Here is a 24,868-nt window from a genome sequence, read left to right as displayed (position 1 = left end):
CCCAATTCATAATTGCTAAGTCATGGAAAAAGCCCAAGTGTCCATCGATCCACGAATGGATTAATAAATTGTGGTATATGTATACCATGGAATACTATGCAGCCTTAAAGAAAGATGGAGACTTTACCTCTTTCATGTTTACATGGATGGAGCTGGAACATATTCTTCTTAGTAAAGTATCCCAAGAATGGAAGAAAAAATACCCAATGTACACAGCCCTACTATGAAACTAATTTGGGACTCTCACATGAAAGCTATAACCCAGCTACAACTTAACAATAGGGGGAAGTGGGAAAGGGGGGGGTGGGTAGAGGGAGGGGAATCGGTGGGATCACACCTGTGGTGCATATTATAGGGGTATTTGCGAAACTTGGTAAATGTAGAATGTAAATGTTTTGGCACAGTAACTGAGATAACGCCGGAAAGGCTATGTTAACCACTGTGATAAAAATGTGTCAAATGGTTTATGAAGTGAGTGTATGATGCCCCATAATCATATCATTGTATACAGTTATGATTTAATAAAAAAATTAAAAAAAATAAATAAAAAAATAAAAAAAAAATAAAAAGCTTCTTCATGGAAAAGTAAATAATTAATAGAGTGAATAGACAATCTATAAAATGGGGAAAAAAATTCACAAACTATATCTGACAAAGGGCTAATATCCAAAATCTACAAACAACTCAAACAAATCAATAAGAAAAAAAAAATCCCATCAAAAAGTGGGCAAAAGACATTAACAGAAGTTTTTCAAAAGAAGATAAACATCCTGGAATCATATGAAAAAATGTTCAACAGCACTAATCATCAAGGAAATGAAATTAAAACTACAATGAGATACCACCTTACTCCTATCAGAATGGCCTTTATTTAAGATCTAAAAACAAAAGATGATGGCACAGATACAGACAGATAGATACACTATCGGTGGGACTGCAAATTAGTTCAACGTCTATGGAAAACAGTTTGGAGAGTCCTCAACAATTTAATATAGACATACCATTTGCTCCAGCAATCCCTCTGCTTAGTATGTACCTAAAGAAAAAAAGGTGATTTTGTCAAAAAGGCACAGCTCACAATTGCAAAGGTGTGGAACCAATCTAAGTTGCCATCAATTCAAAAATGGATAAAGAAATATATATATATATATGTATGTACACACACACACACACACACACACACACACACACCATGGAGTACTACTTGGCCATAAAAAGGAATGAAATAATGTTGTTTACAGAAACTTGGATGGAACACTATCCTAAAGTGAAGTATCTTAAGAACGGAAAACAAAACAATATATGTTCTCACTAATAAGTGGAAGGTAAACAATGGGTACACACCCACACAGGAGATATAGAGACATTGGAAACCAATATGGGGGGAGGGTGGGAGTATGGGATGAAAACTTGCCTACTGGGTACAATGAACACTATTCTGATGACAGACATACCAAAAGCCCTTACCAAAAGCATTATACAAAGTATCCACGCAACAAAAATACCTGTATTCCCTTCATATTCTGAAATAAATAAAAACAAGTATTGATAAAGATGTGGAGAAATAGTAACTCTCATCTACTTCTGGTGGGAACATTAAATGGTCCAGCCTCTTTGGAAAACACTTTCATGGTACCCCAAACGATTAAATATAGAATTTGTGATTCAACAATTTCACCTCTAGGTATATATTTAAGAGAAATGAAAACATTTGCCCACACAGAAACTTGCTCATGAATTTTTACAGCAGCATTAGTTATAATAGCCGAAAGGTGGAAACAACCCAAATATCTGTCAATGGATGAATGGATAAACAAACTGTAGTGTATCTATACAATGGAATATTATTCATCTATAAAAAGGAATGAAGTCCTGATACATGCCATCACATGAATGAATCTTGAGAACATCGTGCCACATAAAGGAAGCCAGTCACAAAAACCACACACTGTATGATTACATTCATGTGATTCAGGATAAGGAATTCTATAGAGACAAAAAGTAGATTAGCGATTACTTAGGGCTTGGGAGAAGGGATGAAAAGAGGGGAGGATGATAGCTAAACGGCTTCCTTTGGAAGTGTCGAAAATGTTCTAAAATTGATTGTGGCAATGGGTACACACATCTGTGAAAATATTAAAATATTAAAAACATTTTAAGTGGGGAAATTGTATGCTATATAAATCATATTTCAACAAAGTTGTTCTTTTTTTAAAAAATGCATATCAGTTTCTAATTCATTTGTTTTTTAATCAAAATTACAGATGTTCTTAGTCCAATGTTAAACTGTCCTATGCAACTTGTCATGAAAAGCCATTGTAACAGCCCAGCCCAGGGTTTCACTCCCCAAAGACAAACTCAAATCCTTGAGCTAATGAGTTTCATACTTGCCTCGATGTCTCTAAATACCTTACCCATACAGCTGCTTCTGAAGTTTTCGGCTATAGATATTACCTGTGAACCCTCTGCATTTCCTTCCCATAAGCTTTCCAGTTCAATTATACTGTGATCCATGTTTCATCAGTACTCAGGAATCAGTAATATTACATACTGTAATGGACACAGTAATATGTAAGGACAGTCACTGATTCTTTATGCCTTGTAATACTTTTTCTTGCCTACACAATAATTTGCTTTCCCTGGCATTAACACTTACCTGGTTTTCTTTTGCTTACAATTTCTGTGTACGGTAACCATTAATGTGAAGCCCAAATTCTTCCCTACCTCACGATACATTCAAATGCAAACTTATGCGATATCCTCTCTCTCTCTCTCTCTCTCTCTCTCTCTCTCTCTCTCTCTCTCTCGCCCCCCCCCCCCGGTAGATTTGGATTTGTAGCCTTTTTACATACTTGTTTCATTGTCTATTTGGTGTTGCTACAAAAAGAAACAGAGCCAAACGTAGGCATTCACTCTGACATCCTTGCCCAGAAGTCTGGACATGGTTAATGCTGGTTATATCTAATGTCTTTCCCAAAAGACGGCTCATTCCAGACTGAGGCCCTTGGGAGACTGGAATACAAGGAGGAAGGGATGTCATTGAAAAGACAGATGAGGGATTCATTTTCAACACCCTGGTTTTCTATTTCCTAATCTGAGCTATGCATTATGTCAAGGATCTCACATGATTGAAGTTTGACTAAAGGAAGTGAGCCATGCTCACAGGCAGCAACATCTACTCTGCTCATACCATTGACTGTACATTCCTTGCCCTTGGTCACTACCTGTTTTCAGGTATCATTCCTGCGAGTGTGTCATTCTTCAGGATGCCACTATATGATCCTGCTGTTTTCTCTCAAAAGAAGCAAGAAGATTATGCCAGGTGTGGTGGCTTACGTGGCATTCTGGGAGGCCAAGGTGGGAGGATCACTTGAGGGCAGGAGCTCAACACCAGCCTGAGCAAGAATGAGACCCTGTCTCCACAGAAAATAGAAAAATTAGCCAGGCATGGTGGTGCATTCCTGTAGTCCCAGCTACTGGGGAGACTGAGGCAGGGGGATCACTTGAGCCCAGAAGTTTGAGGTTGCAGTAAGCTATGATGATACCACTGCACTCTAGTCCAGGACAGAGACCCTTTCTCAAAAAAATAATAATAATGAGACAAGGGAATTATATGATTTTTTAAAAATGTAAGAACTATTTCTCCCTATCTCTACAATCCAACTTCTCTTTATTTCCAGCATATTCATGCTCATCCCTTGATGGCATGAGCTTATTGTTCTAACCCTAGAGCCCTAAAATTATTAGGGCTTCATACCTAGTCCTGAGAAACTTGTGAAGTAGAATAAGCAATTGACAAGATTCCATTCTTCCTTTTGGCCATTCTCCTCCTTCTTGGAGGAAGAAGTGCAGATGTGCAGAGGCACCAGGCCCTGGCTCTGACCATCACAGAAAACAAAGGTGCCCCAGCATTTCAGGTAGATGCTTCATCCATGATATTTAGCAAATAACATCTGGAGCTCAGCTGGAAAAATCAATACAGAGATTTATGTGCTTTGGTAGCACACAAAGAAAATTTATAATTGTCTATTTTCAAAGGTGGAGTTCATTGCTACTCCTGAGGGAATCTGTAAATGTAGTGTCCATTGTGCTGTCAGGAATCTAGTTGCTCCCTTTCCCTACAGCTTTGGAACTAGTCCCTTGTTTATTCAGTAAGTATTCACCAGGAAACTATGATGTCTTTATGAGCCTAATATGTTAAACATCATAAAAGAAAGATTATACTTTTTGTTTCCATGTGTTTCCTGGATGGCAAGTGCTTAATGAGGTACTTAAAACCATCCACTGTGAACCTGATGGATTAATGTAAAAGTCTTCCTCACTACCTTGAACAGAATTAAACATTCTGCTAATAGGAAACGATATAATTATGTAGGGGAGGGGAAAGTAATTATTAATAATATGTGTTAATGAGGCTATCACGACTGGCTAAAATGGACTAACAGGGACCAGATTAACATGCTCACCAGAAATTACTAAATACTAAAAAAAAATAATTATAAATTAAAAAGAGGTTTCACAAATTAGACATGAGGCAACATAGGAAAATTATTCCTAAAGAAATGAAACATGTGAAGTGACCTTTATAATAGTCTTAGCTAACTGCCTGGGGGGGGGAGAGTTTCCAAGCCACAGCACAGTGAAAAGAAATGTAGATGGTTCTGTACAGTCTCCCTAGTAGAGATAATGGAGCTGTGTATCTGGGGAGGTCAAGGCAGTTAGGGTTTGCAGGACAAAGTACTGGAGAGAGGAGAAAAGGGCTAAACAGTAAGAGATCTCTGGAGACTTCATCAGCTAAATACTAATAAGGACATGCATATAAGGAAGCTACCCAAGGCTGGGGAAAGAACCACACAGAAGGAGTGGAGGGAAAAATCCCCAGAGCTTACACAGAATCATAAGTAGTTCATATTCTAATCAGCCAGAGTGGAAAACCTCATAATTTATGGAGTATCAGGTATAGTATTCACCAGAGCATTGTCTCAGCAGTGAGAAAATTAACCCTTGGCTGCACTGGTGGTAACACCTAAAAAAGGCAAGCCTCAACATTCAAATCATTTCTACATATTCTGCATCACAGAAAAAACCTCACAAATACTTCTAAGAATACAAATATATCATTCATTCAGATAGATAAAATTCACAATGTCTGACATCTAATAAAAAATTACCAGGCATGTTACATACCCATTTCATAGCAGCAGTACTCACAATAGCCAAGAGGCAGGAGCAAAGCAAATGCCCATCAATGGATAAATGGAAAATCAAAATGTGAGATACACATACAATAGGAAATTATTTATCCTTGAAAAGGAAGAAAATCCCGTAACAGGGCTGGGTACAGTGGCTCATGCCTATAATCCCAGCACTCTGGAAGGCGAAGGCAGGTGGGTTGCTTGAGCTCAGAAGTTCAAAATGAGTCTGAGCAAAAGAGAGATCCCATCTCTACTAAAAATAGAAGAAGAAAAAAACTAGCTAGACACTAGCTAGACATGCTAGTGGTGGTGCATGTCTATAGTCCCAGCTACTGAGGTGGCTGAGGCAAGAGAATCACTTGAGCCCAAGAGTATGAGGTTGCTGTGAGCTGTGATGCCAAGGCACTCTAGCCTGGGACAACAAAGTGAGACTCTTGTCTCAAAAAAAAACCTATCACATGCTACGACATGGATTATCCTTGAAGATATTATGCTAAGTGCAATAAGCCAGTCATTAAAAAGACAGTTACTACATGATTCCACTTATATGATGTACCGAAAGTGATCAGATTATAGGAACAGAAAGTAGAATAGTGGCTAAGGGTCCAAGGGTGGAGGGGTGGAACAAGGTTTTGTTGTTTAATGGCTACAGAGTATCAGTTTTACAAGAAGAAAAAGTTCTAAAGATCTGTTGCATGGTAATGTAAATATGTTTAACACCACTGAACTGTAAAAATATATATATAAGTCATGCAAAAAAATCATAGTGAAAAGAAGAAAAAAATCAATAGAAACAAATTTAGAAGTGAAAGACTTACCAAAGGCATCTAAACAGTACATTAACTATATATTCAAGAGGGTAAAAGAAAAATTAGGCACATTAAATAGAAGCATTGGAGGTTTTTTTTGTTTGTTTTTTCAAAGATCAACATCAAACTTCTAGAGTTGAAAATACAACATGTGAGATAAAAACATATTGGACTAAACTAACAGCAGATTGGACACTGCAGAAAAGGATTAATGAACTGGAAGACATACCAATATAAATCACCCAATGTGAAAGAAACACAAGAAGAAAAAAGCTTTTAAAAGGTAAGGAACCACATCATGAGTGAGCTTTAGGGCAACTTTAAGGGGTGATACATATTTAGCTGACTCACCAAAAGAGCAGAGAAAGGAAAGGAGACAGAAAAAATGTTTGAATAAATAATGACCAAAGCCATAGTTTAATGAAACAACATATATTTAAGATGTTCAACAAACCTCAACCCTACCCCAAATAAACCGATGACTAATACACAAAGGCAATCAATTCAAGTAAGCAAACAAATTTCTCCAAACATCCACAAAGAGAAAAACCTTTAAAACAGCCACACACACACACACACATACACACACACCACAAATACATTACATACAGAGAAACAAAGATAAGAATTTCAGTAGATTTTTCATTGGAAACAATGCAAACCAGAATACAGTAGAGCAACAAACAACTTTACAGAAAAAAAGACTGCCAACTTAGAATTTTATGTCCTCAAAAAATAAAATAAATAAATCATCACCAACAGACCTGAACTATAAGAAATATTAAAGGCAGTCCTTCAAACAGAAAGTGATACAAAATAAAAATCTAAATCTGCCCAAAGAAAAGGACCTCATTAAAATATGCATATAAGTAAATGTTATATGAGTACAGTATAACAAATGGTGACAGTGATGGGGAAATAAATGTTTTAGGACGCACACAGAAGGGAATGACTAATTTTTAATAGAATCCTTAAAATAGATAGGGATTCAACAAATGGAAATGAAAGAAAGGATATTCTAGGCAGATAGTACAGCATGAGATAAAAGTACAGTTATGTTAGCAAAGTGATCTTACACAGATAGAACATAAAATACCAGGCTGCACTAGGGACAAGAGACTTGTGTGAGCTAGAAACTTGGATAAGAACCTGATCATGAGAGCCATGATGCTTTTTGCAATAGCTTGGTCTTTCTCTAGGCATTGGGGAGTTGCTGAAGTCTTTTGAGCAGAGATATTTCATGTTTCAATCTGCCTTAGGAAAATAAATTTGATCAAATATGAAAGATAGATCAGAAGAGAAGCCAAAAAAAAAAAGAATTAAGATAGCAGTCACAAGGAGTGATTGAGGAAGCTCAAAGTAAAGAACAGAAAGTAGGAATGTAGATGAGAACATCTCAAAGGTAGAATATAAGGACTTCTTAATTAATGGAATGTGGGACATCAGAATCAGAGAATTCACCAGGTAATACCAAAGATACTAGCCTGGGTGGTTGAAAAAGTAATGACAGCAAAAGAGAAAGAAAGAGTAGATTTGGGAAGGGGGAGAACACAATTTGGTCTTGGAAATACTGAGTTTAAGATAATGTCCAAGTAGAGGGAATTCACAAGTTATTGAGATATTGGAGAAAATGCCATCTTAAATATTAAGATTTGAAATTATTTGCGTAAAGCTGATGAGTGAGTCTCTGAAAGTGTGTGCAGTGGCTCTAGAACAGTGGTTCTCAACCTGTGGATCGAGACCCCTTTAGGGGTTGAATGACCCTTTCATAGGGATTGCCTAAGACCATCCCGCATATCAGATGTTTACATTACAATTCATAACAGTAGCAAAATTACAGTTATGAAGTAGCAATGAAAATAATTTTATGGTTGGGGGTCACCACAACATGAGGAACTGTATTAAAGGGTTGTGGCATTAGGAAGGTTGAGAACCACTGCTCTAGAGGGAAGTATATGGCTGTCTCATAAAAAAGGACCTAGGGAATGTCTGCATTCAAAGTGAGGGCTAGGACCAACAAAGGTGTCAGAAGTCACCAGAGATGGAAGGGGAGCTGGAAAATAGTCATGTACATGAACCAGAAAGTAACATCCAGGCTCTAAGCATTGTTACCATTCCTTTGCTATGTCTGCTAGGTAAGTACCTTTACCTTCTAAGGATCAATCCAGTCATGACTATCTGTGATGCTCTCTTTGACTGTCCTAGTTGGAGTGAGCCCTGGTTCCCCTAGGCTCCTATTATATCTTCATTGGCTCACATTGTATGCATCTTTATTGTGGCACTTATAACATTATTATAATTGTTTGTCTTTCCCCTACTTGACTATGAGCTCCCACACAAGACAGATCAAAGACTTACCCAACACACAGGATGATTCCTATAAATATGTATTGAATAAATGCATGCATCTAACAAATATTTAGCATGTACTACTGTACATGCTGGACACTTTTTTGTTTGACACAGTCTCACTCTGTGCCCTGGGTAGAGTGCCATAGTATCATAGCTCACAGCAACCTAAAACTCCTGGGTTTGAGTGACCCTCTTGCCTCAGCCTCCTGAGTAGCTGAGACTACAGTTGCCTGCCATAATGCCCAGCTAGTTTTTCTATTTTTAATACAGATGGGGTCTTGCCCTTGCCCAGGCTGGTCTCCAACTCCTGAGCTCAAGCAGTCCTCTGGTCTCAGCCCCCCAGAGTGCTAGGATTACAGGTGTAAGCCATCACACCCAGCCTATGCTAGACACTCTACAGGTCCCATGAAGAAGATAGACAAGAATATCTATGTGCTAGCACTGAGGGCAGGAATGGATAACAGACAAAAAAGCATTCAAATTAGTGACAAATAAAATGTCTTATTATTCTGTAATGAATGCTATAAAGGAAATATTTGGTATTATAGAGTGTGCTGGGATAAAGGCTTGTAATGTCAAGGGAGGACCCACTGGGCAGTGGTGTTTGAGCCAAGGCACAGGTAAGAAAGCAACCATGGAGGATACAGGAGCAGCTGGCCAGGCAAGGGGACAGGCAGCATATCCTTCCTAAAAAGAAGATGTTCAAGGATAAGAAAGAAGCCAGTGTGGGTAGAAGAGATGAAGTCAGGAAAGTCAGCAACAGCCAGATATGGGTGTAGACGTGATCTGCAGACAGTGACAAAGAAAGAGCTTGGAGTCTTTCCTCAGTGCCTGCAAAGCTCCTGAGTGCTTTTAAGCAATAAAATGAACTGATCTCAATTTGTATTTCTAAAATATCATGTTGACTGCTATGTAGAGAACTGGATGGACAGATGGATGGACAGAAGGATTGGAAGGATATTGAGGAAATTCGATAACACATTATGTGGAAGTGAAAGTTGTAAGAATCATCAGATCCAAGAATGCTGGCAGTTGATGGAAAAGAGCCTTTGGAGAGAAAAGGTCAAAGTTAGGAGAGATGGTGGCTAAAGCAAAGTGAAAGAGGGGAAAACTGGGGATGCATCAGGAATGGGAGAGGGGTTGGACTTAGAAAGAGAGACAGCAGGAGGAGCTAGGAGAGGAACAGAGGCCATTTCGCAGCCAGCCCTGCTCGGAGGAGTGTGGGTGTGTAGAAGGGGATGTGACTGTTTCCTCGCTGCAGTGAGGAGCACATTAGTGCCACCAGGCATGAATGAAAGCCATTTAAAAAGCCCAGGTGCCCATCGATCCATGAATGGATCAATAAATTGGAGTATATGTACACCATGGAATATTATGCAGCCTTAAAGAAAGATGGAGACTTTACCTCTTTCATGTTTACATGGATGGAGCTGGAACATATTCTTCTTAGTAAAGTATCTCAAGAATGGAAGAAAAGGTATCTAATGTACTCAGCCCTACTATGAAACTAATTTATGGCTTTCATAGAAAAGCTATAACCCAGTTATAACCTAAGAATATGGGGAAGGGGAAGAGGGAGGGGAGGGAGGGGGTAGGGTGGGCAGAGGGAGGGGGATGGTGGGATTACACCTGTGGTGCATCTTACAAGGGTACATGTGAAACTTAGTGAATGCAGAATATGATTGTCTTAACACAATAACCAAGAAAATGCCAGGAATGCTATGTTAACCAGTGTGATGAAAATGTGTTGAACTGTTTATAAAACCAGTGCATGGTGCCCCATGATCACATTAATGTACATAGCTATGATCTAATACTAATGAAAAAAAAAAGTACAGAGGTGGGATGCAGGGGCTGGTGATGAATTCAGTCATTGAGGTTGTATAATTTTTTTCTCCTAAGAAAAAATTTGCTCAGAAGCCCAAGCACAAGAGCAGAGAAGAAGTTGGCCTCCAAGACTTACCAGGGGCAGGACTGCAGACTGAGAGGCAGACATGAGAAAACTGGTTTCACAGCCCTAGACTTGAAAAACATCTCCTGAGCATCTATGTGTCCAACACTGTGTCAGGTAAGTCCTTGGAAAACCCACAGGCTGGTGAGAGATGACAAGAGTAATCCAACAACATCCCTTTGATACCGGAATTTTGCTCTTCAGTAGGTCCTGGGTCTCGGGCATTCGAAAAATGAACCCACGGACCACAGATCAGTGGTAAGATAGGACTTTTATTAGAAGTTAGAAAGGAACACAGAAGAAGTAAAAAGCACCAGAGCTTCTGGAAGGGGGAAAGAACTGAAGAACTCACTCATGAATTTCCATGTGGGCTCTTTTATCTAGGGGTCTTAGGTCTAAAGGATTACATGTGGTCAGCAGTTGGTAGATGGAAAAACATCTCTTCAAAGTTAGTAAGTGCATTAACAAATGAATGAATGTAGTTCCTTCTTCACTAGGGTGAGGTTATCACGTCTTTTACGGTCTTTGTCCCTGAGAAAGGGTTAGGGTGTGTGCTCCTACCCAAGGTGGAACCACCCAAAAAACCATCACAGGCTGCTTTGTTCATGATCTTATCCGAGCCCAGAGGGTATATCCCAAAAAGGCAGTCTACTTGTGCCTGGAAATGGGGGTCTGACCTCTGTGTTCACCTGGGCCTAGAGAACAAGGGCTCCCTGTCTAGCCCTGAATGGTGGAATCCTGTATCACCTTCAGTGTGACACATGCTGCAGTGAGGGGAAGGAAGTCAACAGAGCACACAGGAGGGCTGTGCTAGTTCATTGTACATTGCTATAAAGGAATACCTGAGGATGGGTTATTTATAAAGAGAAGAGGTTTATGTGGCCATGTTCTGCAGGCTGTACAAGAGGCATGGTGCCAGCATCTGCCTCTGCTGAGGGGTGCAGGGAGCTTCCAACCAAAGTGGAAGGCTCAAAGGGAGCAGATATGTCCCTTAGCAAGAGAAGAAGCAAGAGAGGGCCCACACTCTTTTAAACAACCAGCTGCCACATGAACCAGTAAACAGAGAACTCATTATCATGGGGAGGGCACTGTGTCATTCACAAGGGATCTGTCCCCATGACACCAACACCTCCACCAGGTACCACCTCCAACACTGGGGATCAGATTTCAGCATGAGATTTGGAGGGGATAAGTATCCCAAGTATATCAGGGTACCCTTAACTCAACCTTAAGCGTTAACCATTTTCCCATAGAGAGTCCAATAGGGCCCAAGCTACAAAGAGCAACCTCATACCAAGCTAAGGAGGTTGGACTCAGAGAGGGAGATTAATGCACAGTCAGACCTGTGCTTGCAGAGATTTCTTTGGCTACAGAGTGGATGGGGGAGACAGGCCCAGAAGGCAGCTGGAGTAACATAAAAACATTTCAAACTTCACTGAGTTGTATCCTTTGGTTCAAAACAATACCTCCCCACCCCACCCCCCAGCAATTGGATCAACATTAGAATGCTAAAGATAATGAAGGTCATAAAGATAAGACAGGGTGTTAACCTGAACAGAGGCCTCAGAGCCCAGACGGGTGTAAAAGATAGCAAGGCCTCTTATCTAAAACACTAGCTCAAGACACCTACATTGTACACCGTTTCCTATAATTTTCTTTGTAAAAATTTATCATTTACAGGAAAAAGCAAGCATATTTTGGCCTATGAAATAAATTTATAACATCATCTGTAGTCTTGATGCTGAAGGTGATGGATGTGATCCTGGATCCAGTCCACCCTGTCAGTTCCCTCCTAAGCATCACCTGGCTTTTTATGAAAAACACTTTCACGAGCCTTACCCATGAGTCAGAATCTGGTTAGGGGGCCCAGGAATCTGTGTTTTAAACAAACTCTTCTATTTGTTTCCTAAGGCTGCTGTAACAAATTGCCACATACTGAGTGACTTAGCATGACAGAAATTGATTGTCTCACAATTCTATAATCTGAAAGTCTGAAATCAAGGTGTTTTAACAGGTCCAGGCTGCCTCTGAAGATTCTGAGGGAGAATCCTTTTTTGGCCTTCTTCTACTTCTAGGGATGGCATCTTTAAATCTCTGCCCCAACTTTCACTGCCTGTCTCTGTGTCCAAATATTCCTCTTATAAGAATACCAGCCAGGCACAGGGACTCACACCTGTAGTCCCAGAACTCTGGAAAGCCAAAGCAAGAGGATCCTTTGAGACCAGATGTTCAAGACCAGCCTTCACAACACAGCAAGACCTCTTTAGGTCCCGCATGGTGGCGGGATCCTGTAGGCCCAGCTACTTGGGAGGCTGAGTCAGGAGGATCACTTGAGCCCAAAAGTTTAAGGCTGCTGTGAGCTATTATTGTGCCATTGCCCTCCAGCCTACAGGATGGAGAAAGAAATAAAGAACACCAATCATTGGATCAGGGCCTGCTCTCATCCTCTTTGACCTCAGCTTGATTACATCTGCAAAGACCCTATTTCCAAGTAAGTTGCATACACAGGAGCTGGGACTAGGAGTTCGACATATCTTCTGGAGATACAGTTCTGCCCACAGCAGTTCCCAAGTGAGATTTATGGCACGTGAAGTTTGGAATGTTGTCGCTACTCTAGGAATTTGGATAAAAATCCCATTAATGGCCCTTGAAGACACAGTCACATAGCACCCCAACAGGCTGAAATCCCACCTCCTGGGGTGTGATCTGGGGGAGATGGGAGAGTGGCTAGGAGGAACACTCTGGAATCCTCTCTGTGGAACACACAAGGGTCCTGGACTCACATCTCAGATCAGCCCAACCAGGACCAGGTCTCCAGTGGGATTCACAGCTCACTTTTCCAGAGACAGCATCCAAGAGAATCCACATAACAAATGAGAAACATTATTTTTATGCTGAGATTGAAAACAGAAGTGGAAGTCTTTTTCGTCATGATGCGGTGACCTGTCCCATCAGTCTTGGTCTACAGCTCTGCCTGTAGTTGCATAGATTCAAGTAGACCTCAGACATTTGGCGTCAGGATGATATTTCCAGGGACTGGATGTTTGGCGGGTCTGGACTCAGGCACCCTAACTCAAATCCTGGCTCTGCCACTTACTGGGTGATCACAGACAATGTACAGAGGTCTCAGTTTCCTCATCTGTAAAAGGGGCCTACTCATAGTAAATAACTGGGAGAATTAAGTGAGATGATACACAGAGAGCTCTTATCACATAATCAATGTTTAGTACATGTGAGCCATTTTGTCTGTACCCTCAACATCATCACTGTTGTTGATACTCTTACACTACGTATCTGATGGAACTTGACTTTGGGGGCTCCACAGGACTACATACTCACAACCTGAAGAACTGATGACCCCAACCTATTCTCTGACATCAATGAATCAAGTGAAAAGAATCTCAAGAAATGCAGTGTGTCCTGGAGAAAATTTCTTTCAAAACGAAGGCACAAGATATTTCCTTGGGGACTACGGAGGAATTGCCCACCCTTGGCATAAATATCCATTTTACTCTCAATACCTACTTAAAATTTTTCTTTATTGAAAAATTATATTAAATGCCCATGAAATGTAATATGTAATGTGATTTACTCACATATATTTTTAAAACAGCAATGTTGCTTTTTAGAAAGAGAGAGACTCCTTGGGGATCCTCTTCTCTCTAAATCTGATAAAATCTGCCTATTTCCAAAAGAAAAAGCCAGGTTAAAATAGAAAATTGCCACTACAATCAAGAAACATCAGGTCTCAAAGGCTTTGGATTTGTTGTTTGCTTATTTCAAATCACATGGGTCAGACATTTGTGAAATTTATATAGAATGAAAGCAGAATGGCCCCTCAGCACACTTTCCACACAGGCTGCTGTGTTATTATTCTGTTGACTCAGTGCATCATCAATCATAAAAATCAAAACTGACACATCAGACAAAGGGCCAAGGTCTCCCAGAAGGCCTGCGTCTCGGTCCTTTTAACATTGCCATCCACGTCACAGGAACGTAGCCTGTGGTATCAGAACAACACAGAAGGACTTTAATCATCTTTTGCTAGCAGTGGCAATACCTGGGCCATTTTATACCCACGTTTCAATGACCCACTTTCTGTTGGGGGCAAGATGAAAGCCGGGTTACACAACACCACAGATGTTTATTTCCCTCATTGATGTTTGCTCAAAATAATACACCCATATGGAAATGAGGCTGCCCAGGGATGGTCCACAACCAGAGATCTCTGCGCCCATGGGGCTGTCAGGGTCTATAAAGCTCTTTCCTGTCCAGGGAACTGAGCAGAGCGCCAGGCAGAGCGCACAGGAGTGTGTGCACACGGCTTTTCCAGGGCTCCCCAGAAAGCTGGGTGTGTTCACGTGCATAGCTGGAAGTCATTTGGTCCTAAGGATAAGGAGGCCTGGGGCTTAGGCGCCATATGCATTCTTTGCAGTTTCACCACACTGGCTGCTACTCCTTATACACATCCCTGACCCCGCCAGCCTAATGATTCCTAAGGAGAGCTGCTGACACCAGGTGTCGATCTGCCGTGATTTATGCAAACGTGCAAATGGTAAATAATCTGTCAGAGCAAACCCACTGTGAACAAAGCATGTGCTTTGACACCTGCTACACATTGGGCATCTTGTGAAGTTGTTGGTACCCAGACCAAACAGGACATGTAAGCTGTCAGCATTTGTGCCACATCAGAGTCCACAATGTCATGGTGCTGAGGTGAGTTAAGTGGGGCTTCAGAACACAGAGGAGGAACCTAGAAAAGGTGAGTGACCCAGCAAAGGGGGCAAAGGAGAAACCTGGAGGGGAGCTCGCCATAGGCCAGATTGGGCCAGGGTGGCACTGAGGAAGGGTGGTGTGAGCACAGGGCAGTCACAGGGGCATCAGCCTGAGCCGAGAGTGAGCATGGGGCCCTCAAGGACCAGACCAAAGTGGGGTTCGTATACCTCCCTGGAGAGTGAGGCCTCTACTCTGAAGACAAGGGGGATTTTACTCAAGGTGATAATCAGATTTGTGTTATAGAATATCCCTTAGAGCAGTGGTTCTCAACCTTCCTAATGCCAAGACTCTTTAATACAGTTCCTGTGGGTCATGACCCACAGGTTGAGAACCGCTGCCCTACAGCAGGGATCCTCAAACTTTTTAAACAGGGGGCCAGTTCACTGTCCCTCAGACCATTGGAGGGCTGGACTATAGTTTAAAAAAAAAAAAAAACTATGAACAAATTCCTATGCACACTGCACATACCTTATTTTGAAGTAAAAAAAAAACAAAACGGGAACAAATACAATCACACCGCTGCATGTGGCCCACAGGCCGCAGTTTGAGGACCCCTGCCTAGAGGATGAAGGGCAAACCAGAGGAAAGGGAGAGCAAGGACTGAGACTAGAAGCCCCAAGAGATCTGTTGGCCCCTTCTGGGAGACATCAGGAAGCCTGGACTGAGCGGCCATGAGGGTGGGCAGACAGCTGACTTCTGGAGCTAGGCAGACCGGCTCTTAGGACCTCTGGGGTGTGTAGTATATGTCTTGCTGAGCACCGAAGATTCAAAGATTACTAAACAACATGTAAGCAAGAAATGGCCACATCCACGTCACTGTATTCCTGCTGGAAGAAGCTCCTGGGCATGGTGTGCGAGAAGCAGGGAGCAATGGCTCACGATGCTTCCCACATGGTGCACATATAAATATTGTTCTCTGTGCAGCTGCAGCTGCTCCCTCTAGCACCTGGCTCTGTTTTTCACCCTGCCCCACACTCACTCCTTATAGGGCCTCTGCTCTCAGAGCCATCCCCCATCCCTGCTTTTTCCAGCTGACACCAAACTCAGTGGGCTTCCCCGGCCACATCCTGGTCTGGGCTTCAGATGGTTCTGAGGCCTTGTCCCTTCCTGCCTGGCCTTTTCCCCCACATTCCAGTCCCAGCCTTATCCTGCATGGAAGAACTTATGCCACCAACCCATGGGATTTCAGATGATTCCCAGAGCAAACATGCTCACAGAAAAGAGCTTTAGCCATTAGTGAGGCTGAGGTGAGCCCTGATGGTCAGCTCCACTCCTTGGCCAACATGTTCTGAATCCCTGCTGCATGTCACTCTGGCACAGGATAAACAGGATACATTGAGCATGGGTGTATGAAACAAGACAGAAGAGAGGTCCTGGTGGGATGGAAGTGAGCAATTCAAGAAGACCAGCCTGGCACAGATGGGTCGGGGGCACACTTCTAACCACTGATGTAAAATTTTCAGTGTTCAAATTGAAATCAGTTATGATAGAGTATTTAGTTATGATAACGGAGGCTGGCAAATCTTTTTCTGGACCTTGGGCCAGATTTGAAGCCTGATGCTGTGAACAGCAGAAGGATTGGTATATACTGGAATATAGGGGTGCTAGTTTCCTGCCCCTCCACTTATATAAGTAGGGAGAAACTCAGTTCTGTAGATGTGGATGCAGCTGAAATGTCACAACCCAAGAGGAAGCTGAGGCAAGGCAGGAAAAATAAAGCCAGGGCTTTCACTGCCTTCCAGCTCATAGCTGTACACCTTGGGCACGGAATGTGAGAGCCCTATGCCTCAGTTTGCTTGATTATAAATGGGCATACTAATAACCACACCAGGTTGTTAGGACTAAGGGACATGATACAATGAACATTGTAACCAAGTGGGTTCCTACTGCAGGTGTTGCCAATCATCCATCTTGTTTGACATCTGCAATACCCTCACAAGAGAAGCAGGAGTAAATAACAGGTGACTCACCCTAGACTCCACCTTCTTTTCCTCTTCTGTGAAAATCCCATTTGCTTCTATCCCACAACTGAATCGAACTTCCAAAAGCTCCTCAACCAAGAGCTTCTAAACCTGATCAATTGTCAAAATCTTCTGGGAAATTCCTTAAAACATAAATTAAGGCTCATCATATAAGAATATTTTGGCAGGGCCCAGAAATGTGACTTTTTGAAAATCTGCTCAGGGAAACTGCTGCTGACCTGGGTTGGGGACCCCTGCCCCACAATATGCAGGCTCCAGATGCAAGTTGCCAGGGCTACTCAAGGTCGTCATCATCTAAAGACCTCAGATAGGAATAATCCCTCTATTTAGAGGGTTTGTTTGTTTTTTTTTTAATCTTGAAATCAAGAGGTCTTTGCAATAAACAGTGTGCCTGCCTCTTCACAAAGTAATGTAAACCAATACCAGACTCCAATGATACTATTTTTTAAAGGCTTTATATAATATTTTTCAATGCAAAACAACCTACTTAAGCAGACTTAATTCACTTTATGGGTTAGTTCTAAAGCTGAACCACCAGCGTTCCAAGAATCTCACTAAACCAAACGGAGCCATTTGATAATGTCACTACCGCACAAGCAACTCTCTCTGTGACATTAAACCAATAGGTTCCACATGGTAGAGAATGCAATTTGTGTGGCTCCCCTCACTCCCTAATATAATTCCCACTGTTCTTGGTGTGCTTGTTTCATGCACACACACACAAAAAAGTTCTTCATCTAAGCCTGTCTGGCTCCTGGTGAACCTGGAGATAAATTCGGCTGATGTGTTTTCCCAGATAAGTTAATGTTACAGGCTTCACAATGGTGACCTCAAATCCACATTGCGATAAACAGCAGTTCAGCCAACGCACTGAGCTTGATAGCCCATTCATTGCCTTTTAATTAAAATTCCAAGTTGGTGTTTTGTTTTCAAAGGAAGGATGGAGCCCATCAAGGTCACTCCATGCAGCCAGGGCTGCTGGGAAGAATGCCTCGCCACATATTTACACTTCAGCAGCTTCTGGGAGGGCAGCACTCTGCCGCAGGAAGGATTTCTAACAACTTTCTGAATGGTTTCCAGATATAAATAGCCACTACAGCATGATATATTCTAGCAAGAAAAACTGGAACAAAAGTAGGTTATTGACTGGCAGATGCCTGCCTGCCAGTGGGCACTGGAGCCTCAGGGACTGGGCTCTTTCCAACTATATTTAGCATACGCATTAATGTTCTGCCGAACAATGCCCTCTAGAAGAGCCACATAAATCAGAGGAGGAAAGATTACTAAAATTTATGAAGCAATCACTGCAAGAAACCCCTGGGCACAATCATTGTGATAAATACCTTGTTAAGCCCCATGCCCATCCCCACCTTATGTTTCCTGTTAACACGAGGGGCCATTACTGAGCATTGGTACTTCCCAAAGGAGAAGCCATCTGCATTGAGGAGTTGTGCAGCAATCTGGGCCCAATCCAACCTGACAAAGCCATTCTTAGAATAAAAGAGATGAAAGAGGCCACTAAGCAAGAACGCTCTCTCCCCAGGTTTTTCAGGATGATCATAGTGTTTGGGTGTTTGTTTTTGTTTTGTTTTTGGTCATTTTGTTCTTTTCAATAGTGAAACCATTAAATACAGACACAAAGAGATTTTCGTGTTTGCTCTTTGGCAAAATTTTTCATATAAGTAAATCGTCAGGGGACAATCCTTTGTTGGATGGTGCATCCTGCTCTGAGGTCAGAAATGAGGCTCCATTACATGGTCGGAACTCCCCTATTTTGAAAATGAAAGGGAAGGGGCATCTCAACCTAAAGAAGAGTGAGCCAGTCCAGAGGAGCAGCAATTCCTGGGTAAAGATCATCAAGCTATCACATCAAGGGCCTCAGAAGGAAGGCTGAATATTAAACTAGTTGATGCTGGGTCTCCTCGTGAGACAGCTGATTCCACAGTGTGCACAGAGTGCCGTGGCTAAGAGTAAATCTAAGACTAGCTCTGTCACTTACTGACAGCGTAACCTTGGGCAAAATCCTCCAGCTCTCCCAGCCTCTGTTTCTTCATCTGTAGAATGGGGAAAATAAGAGTCCCTGCTGGGAGGACTTCCTGCAAAAACAAAAGGAATAAAGGCAAGGTAAAGCACTTATCCCAGCACCCAGAACATTGTTAAGTACTCTAGAAATTTTAGCTATTGCTATTACAGATGTTGATGGTTCCCCAAAGGGACAGAAGACTAATAGAAATGCGGAGACTCTAAGAATATTGACTACTGAACTCTGCCTGCATCTCCCTCCAGCCAGAGAAGATGCAGGGTACATGGGCAAGTACAGAGCTGTTCTGTCAGTTTGCCATTGGGAATGCCGTTCATTCATTCAAATAGAAATCAAGTCCCCACTGTGCATTAAGGATTCTATGAGTGGGTATCATACCAATGCCTCTGTCTTCCTACATACAAAATGGGATTAAGAATTCTGACCAGGCCAAGGTGAAGTGGGTCTCACATCTATAATCCCAGGTGCTATAATCCCAGCACTCTGGGAGACTGAGGCAGGTGGATTGCCTGAGCTCACAGGTTCGAGACCATCCTGAGCCAGAGCAAGACCTCGCCTCTAAAAATCGCTGGGTGTTGTGGTGGTGCCTGTAGTCCCAGCTACTTGGGAGGCTGAGGCAAGAGAATCCTTAAACCCAACAGTTTGAGGTTGCTGTGATCTGTGACGCCATGGCACTCTACCAAAGGCGAAAAAGTAAGACTCTGTATAAAAAAAAAAAGAATTCATTAAAGATTATAGTGAAATAAATCCAATCCACTAATTGGCTGATCACAGTTTTCCTTTTCCATGGTGATAATGTGTATATCATTCATGGCACACAATTTGCCAAAATAACCTAAGCCTGAGAAGACGTTAGTGAATTTGGATGAAACAAAGACCTTTCATGTATTGAGTAATACAAACTGAAAGTAAGTTATTTTTGCCTTAAACTTGGTTATCTTTTAGCCACTTAGAGAAAGTTGTAGCTATTGAATAGAACAAGGCTAAAAAGTTGTAAGAAAGGCTTTTTGCTGACCATAAATATGACTGAAGCCTCATATGCTAAGACCTCAGTGAGACAAAGCAAAGCAGTGGCTCAGCCCCTACAAGGGCCTTGGAACTGGCTGGGGTATGCAAAGAGCAGGGGGGCAGGGGCCACCTGCAAACCTTCCCCTTCAACTTTGCGACTATGTAAATCTCTCTAATCAAATCACTTCACCTTTGTAAGCTCTAGCTCCTTCATCTGTAACATGAAAATCATGAGACCTGACTCCAAGGGTTCTGCAGGACTTAACTGAGGTAACTGGGCACTTCATATACATTGAGAAGTTTCAAGTAAGGCAGATTACAGGCCAGCCCATCACCTCCACACTGATGAGCTAGGTTCCCAGGAGCATCAGTGTAGTGTTCCAACTCGACTTCTGCCCTCACCATTCTACTGAAATTCTTCAAGACCTTCTGATTTCCAAAGCAAATGGCCTTTGGCCTGGACTTATCTTCCTCCCACTTTTTGTAGCATCTGACATTGGCTAATGTCCCTCTTGAAATCCTTTTCTGCTTTGGTTTCTTTGCTATGACATTACCCTGGCTTTTCTCCAACTCCTCTGTCTGATACCATCCCTCTACTCTATATTATGGGCCCCATTTGTCCTTCTGAGTCCCAACTACACAAGGCCCCAGAAACCCTAGACCCATTTTCTCTTTTCTTTCTAGGCTCTCTCCTCCATCAGTCTCATTCATCTCAATGGCTTCAACTCTCTCTTCAAATCTCTCTTCCAAAAATCAAAAGTATATCTGTGGTCCTGACATTTCTCCAAATCATAGAATGAGGGGTTGAACACTCAAATAACTTCCAAGATCAGACAGATAATACAAATAACTAAACCAGGCTGAACTAGAGGATTACAGGGAGTAGTGGGGACTGCAGCAAAATGGAGGGCACACAGTTCACTGACAGCTCTAGTCAATCATCATGTAGGAAAGAAGGCCCAGTGATTTCACAGCTTGATATTTTTCAGGAGAACTCATAAATGCAGATTTTAATAATCAATTAATTTACAACTAATTCAATTTTTACATGTTGTACAAGTCAACCCCATGAGGAACCAATAAATTATAACTGAAAGCCCCATATGGCCCATGAGCAACTCATTAACTTACCTTTCTAAAATCATAAGTTCAGCTGCCCAATTAAAGTCTTACTGGAACTTTAAATTTAACTTTTCAAATCTATCATGATCTTCCCTAAATCATCTCTTCTTAATGGTGACTGTAATTCAAATATTTCCAACCCTGTTCTTTCTGGCACACAGGTTCAAAACCTCCACATCATCCTTGACTTCTTCACTTCTGCCTTTAACTGACAATGCCACATTTTCTTTGCAATGATTCTTGAGTCTATGTGCTCTGTTCTAGTCTCCTTGATACTATTGATTCCCTGCTGCAATGTTACAGTAGCCTTCCAGCTCACCTCATTTCTCTTTCTCCTCCTGTTAATCTATCTGCATGCAACTGACCAATTCACCCTCCTAAAATACTCCTTTCATACAACTTCCCTGCAGGGAAGCCTCACAGCTTCCTATCAACCTGCCAACCCAAAGTTTGGTATATATCCTTCTCCCCGTAGAGAAGCCTCCATGCTACAAAGCTGGTACTACCAGTTGTCCCTTTAATGTACATTCTCTCCCCCTTTTTTTTGTAACAGAACTACATGCAATTTGCTGGGAACACAGACACCTACAATACAGAGTGTGCTTTCCAGACTCTCTTGTGGCTAAGTGTGGCTTTGTGACTAAATTCTAGTCAATGGAATGAACATAAAGTTTTGTTTGGCTATTTCTATAAACCATCTCAAAGTGATGGGACACATATGCCCTTTCCTCTCTCTCCTTCTTTGTCCCTTTCTCCAGCCTGATGTCTAGAATATGATTATATTAGTCGGGGTTCTCCAAAGACACAGGGCCCATAAGATATATAAATATTTTTTATATATAAAAGATTTATCACAGGAACTGGCTTACACAATTATGGAGGCTGAGAAGTCCTACAACATGCCATCTGCAAGCTGAGACCCAGGAAAGCTGGTTGTACAAGAAGAGAAGAGAGGCCCTGGTATAAGTCCTGGAGTCCAAAGACCCAAGAACCAGAAGCCTGATTGCTAAGGGCAGGAGACGATGGATGCTCCAACTCAAGGGACATCCAAGAAGAAAGAGAGAGAATTCACCCTTTCTCCACTTTTTATTACATCTGGGTCCTCATCAGACTGAATGATGCCTGGTGAGAGCAGATCATCTTTTTTCAGTCTACTGATTCCAATGCTAACCTCTTTCATAGATTTATCCGAAAATAATGTTTTACCAGTTATTTGGGCATCCCTTAGCCCAGTCAAGTTGACACTTAAAATTAATCATCACAATGATGCTACAATCTTGGGTCTTCCACTAAAGGCCCACACTGAGGAGTAAGGAAGTAGAAGGAACATGGTGCCTGACATAATGGGGTGTTGTTCCAGCCCTGGACCTGTGCAATTTGTAGATTTTTATTGTCAGTCATGGTTACTTTTGATTTTCTGCCACTCTTAGCCAAACCTTATCCTCACTAACCTACCTCTTCCCACACTCTATCCATTCTTCAAACTGAGCTGCCTCTGCTCTCCAATATGCACCTACTTTCCTGCCTCTCTCCCCTTTCTCATGCTCTGTCTGGATTGTTTTTCTCTCACTGAGGAAATTCTACCCCCTCTCAAGACCCATCTCAAATCTCAGATCTCACTTCCATAAAAACTTTCTCCGTCCCTCTGACAGCACCGGTCCCACCTTCCAGTAGCACTCTGCCTATTCCTCCATCCCTTCCCCACGTGCTGTGTGTGTCCCACTACCCACTCACATGTGCACAGTCCTCAGCCTTCAGTATTGCAGCTCTGCATGTATTGAAGAGAAGGGATTTGTGATATGATGTGTTTGATGGAATTAAGAAAAATTCCTCACAGGAAAACAAGTTGGTGAGGAGTGTGGCAGTGAAAATGGCCCACAGGTCATAGACAGTTGGGACAATGGGCTTGATGGGTGGGCTTTCTGCTCGTATGTGAACTGGGGTTGTCGTTTGATGCACCAGATGCCAGTGACATCTCTGTACACCTTCTGAGAGCCACGCCATCCCTGATCCTAGGAACCTTGCCCATGGCTCCCTCTCTGCCCTGCCCCATCCCAGCCAACCCCTGGGCCAGGACAGCCCCAGCATTAACTACTTAATCAATGGGCCATTTTGCCTTGATATTTGATCAGACACACATTTTACAACTTGACTTTGGCAAAACTTCTGCTGCTCCCAGAAATCACCATGCCCTTCCAGATTTCTCTTTTGGAAACTGCTCTGAATGACAATGAGAACAGCTCAGCTTGGCAGAGGGTCCAGGTTAGGATTACATGACATATGGCCCTGCTGGATGCAAGCCACACTGTCAGGTTATCCAGGGGGCTGGTCTTGGTTCTCACCTGAGAACGCCCATTACCTCTTCTCACCACAGACCTTTGACAAAAGATGACATTTGAATATAAATAGCAAAAAAAGTTGTTGAGAAAGAAGACAGAAATATCCTTTCTAGGCCCCAGGCTACTCTTAGGCTGAGTCTGCCAAGGAATCAGATGATCTCTTCCAAATGTCTCTCCTGGGTGACATATGTTCTCTCAGGAACTGTGGGCTCCTCAGCAGGGCAGGAGACTCAAACCATCTCTGAAACAGAGCTTCTTTCTCCTGCCTCTGTCCTCACAACTGCATGAGTTTGGATTTCTTAAGCTCAGATTAGCGCTGAGTGTGACCACAGATGGAAGGAAAGGAGTGAGTGCCCATGTCATGTCCCAGACCAGGGCACAGTAAGGATGGGGTGAGCATGGTAGAAGCGGACAGGCTCTGTCTGGATTGCTTTTCCAATCCAGGGCAAAGGAAGGGGAGGATAGAAAGGAGATGGCCTCTCCATAAGGCCCCAAAGGCCAACTTGCCCACAGGCTCCCTCTTGCTCCTCAAAGCCTCTCTCCTGGCTGGTGATCCCACTGTCATCACAGACACAGAACGCATTTGTCCAGGCACTTTCAAAGGGATTAATTCAGACAAAGACCTTGGCTTGGACCTTGGATCTGCTTTTTTTTTTTTTAAGCAGTCCTCTGCTTTTACTATTTTTTTTGTTTGTTTTTCTTTTTATGTGCTACTTTTAACTTATCCTTTATTTTTATTGACTTATTCCATCATTTACTTTTTTTATTTTGGGGGGGGACAAGAAGTGACTGTGTAAAGTGTCAAACAAGACACCTTGTTTGAATCAGGGGTCAGCAACTCTTTCTATACTGTGCCACACAGGAAATCTGTTTAGACTTTTCAGGCCACAAAGGGTTTGTCACAGCTACTCTATGGTTGCTATGCAGAAGCAGTCAGAGACGTGACATAAACAAATGAGCATACCTGAATTCCAATAAAACTTTATTTACAAAAACAGGCAGCAAGTACATTCAGCCTATGGCCTGTAACTTGTTAACCCCTGCCTTAGATCCAAAATCAAACCAGATATGAAGAACTGAGAAAAATAGCTTCAAAAAGAGCCAAGTGAAAGTATTAATTTTATCATCCTTTCAGCCTGACACCCTTTTCTATTCTTAACCTCACCTCTTAGTTCCTCGTGCTAGGACCGTGAAACCTCTCAGCTCACATCTGAGTTTCTTAGCAGCCATATGTTTTGTGTTCAGTAATCACCCAAAAACCCTGCGAGTCAAATTATGGACAGAATACTTCAT

This window comes from Nycticebus coucang, chromosome 15 (assembly GCF_027406575.1).
Source record: "Nycticebus coucang isolate mNycCou1 chromosome 15, mNycCou1.pri, whole genome shotgun sequence".
Taxonomy (NCBI): domain Eukaryota; kingdom Metazoa; phylum Chordata; class Mammalia; order Primates; family Lorisidae; genus Nycticebus; species Nycticebus coucang.
The sequence above is the reverse complement of the archived record's forward strand: the minus strand, read 5'-3'. Positions refer to the sequence as shown.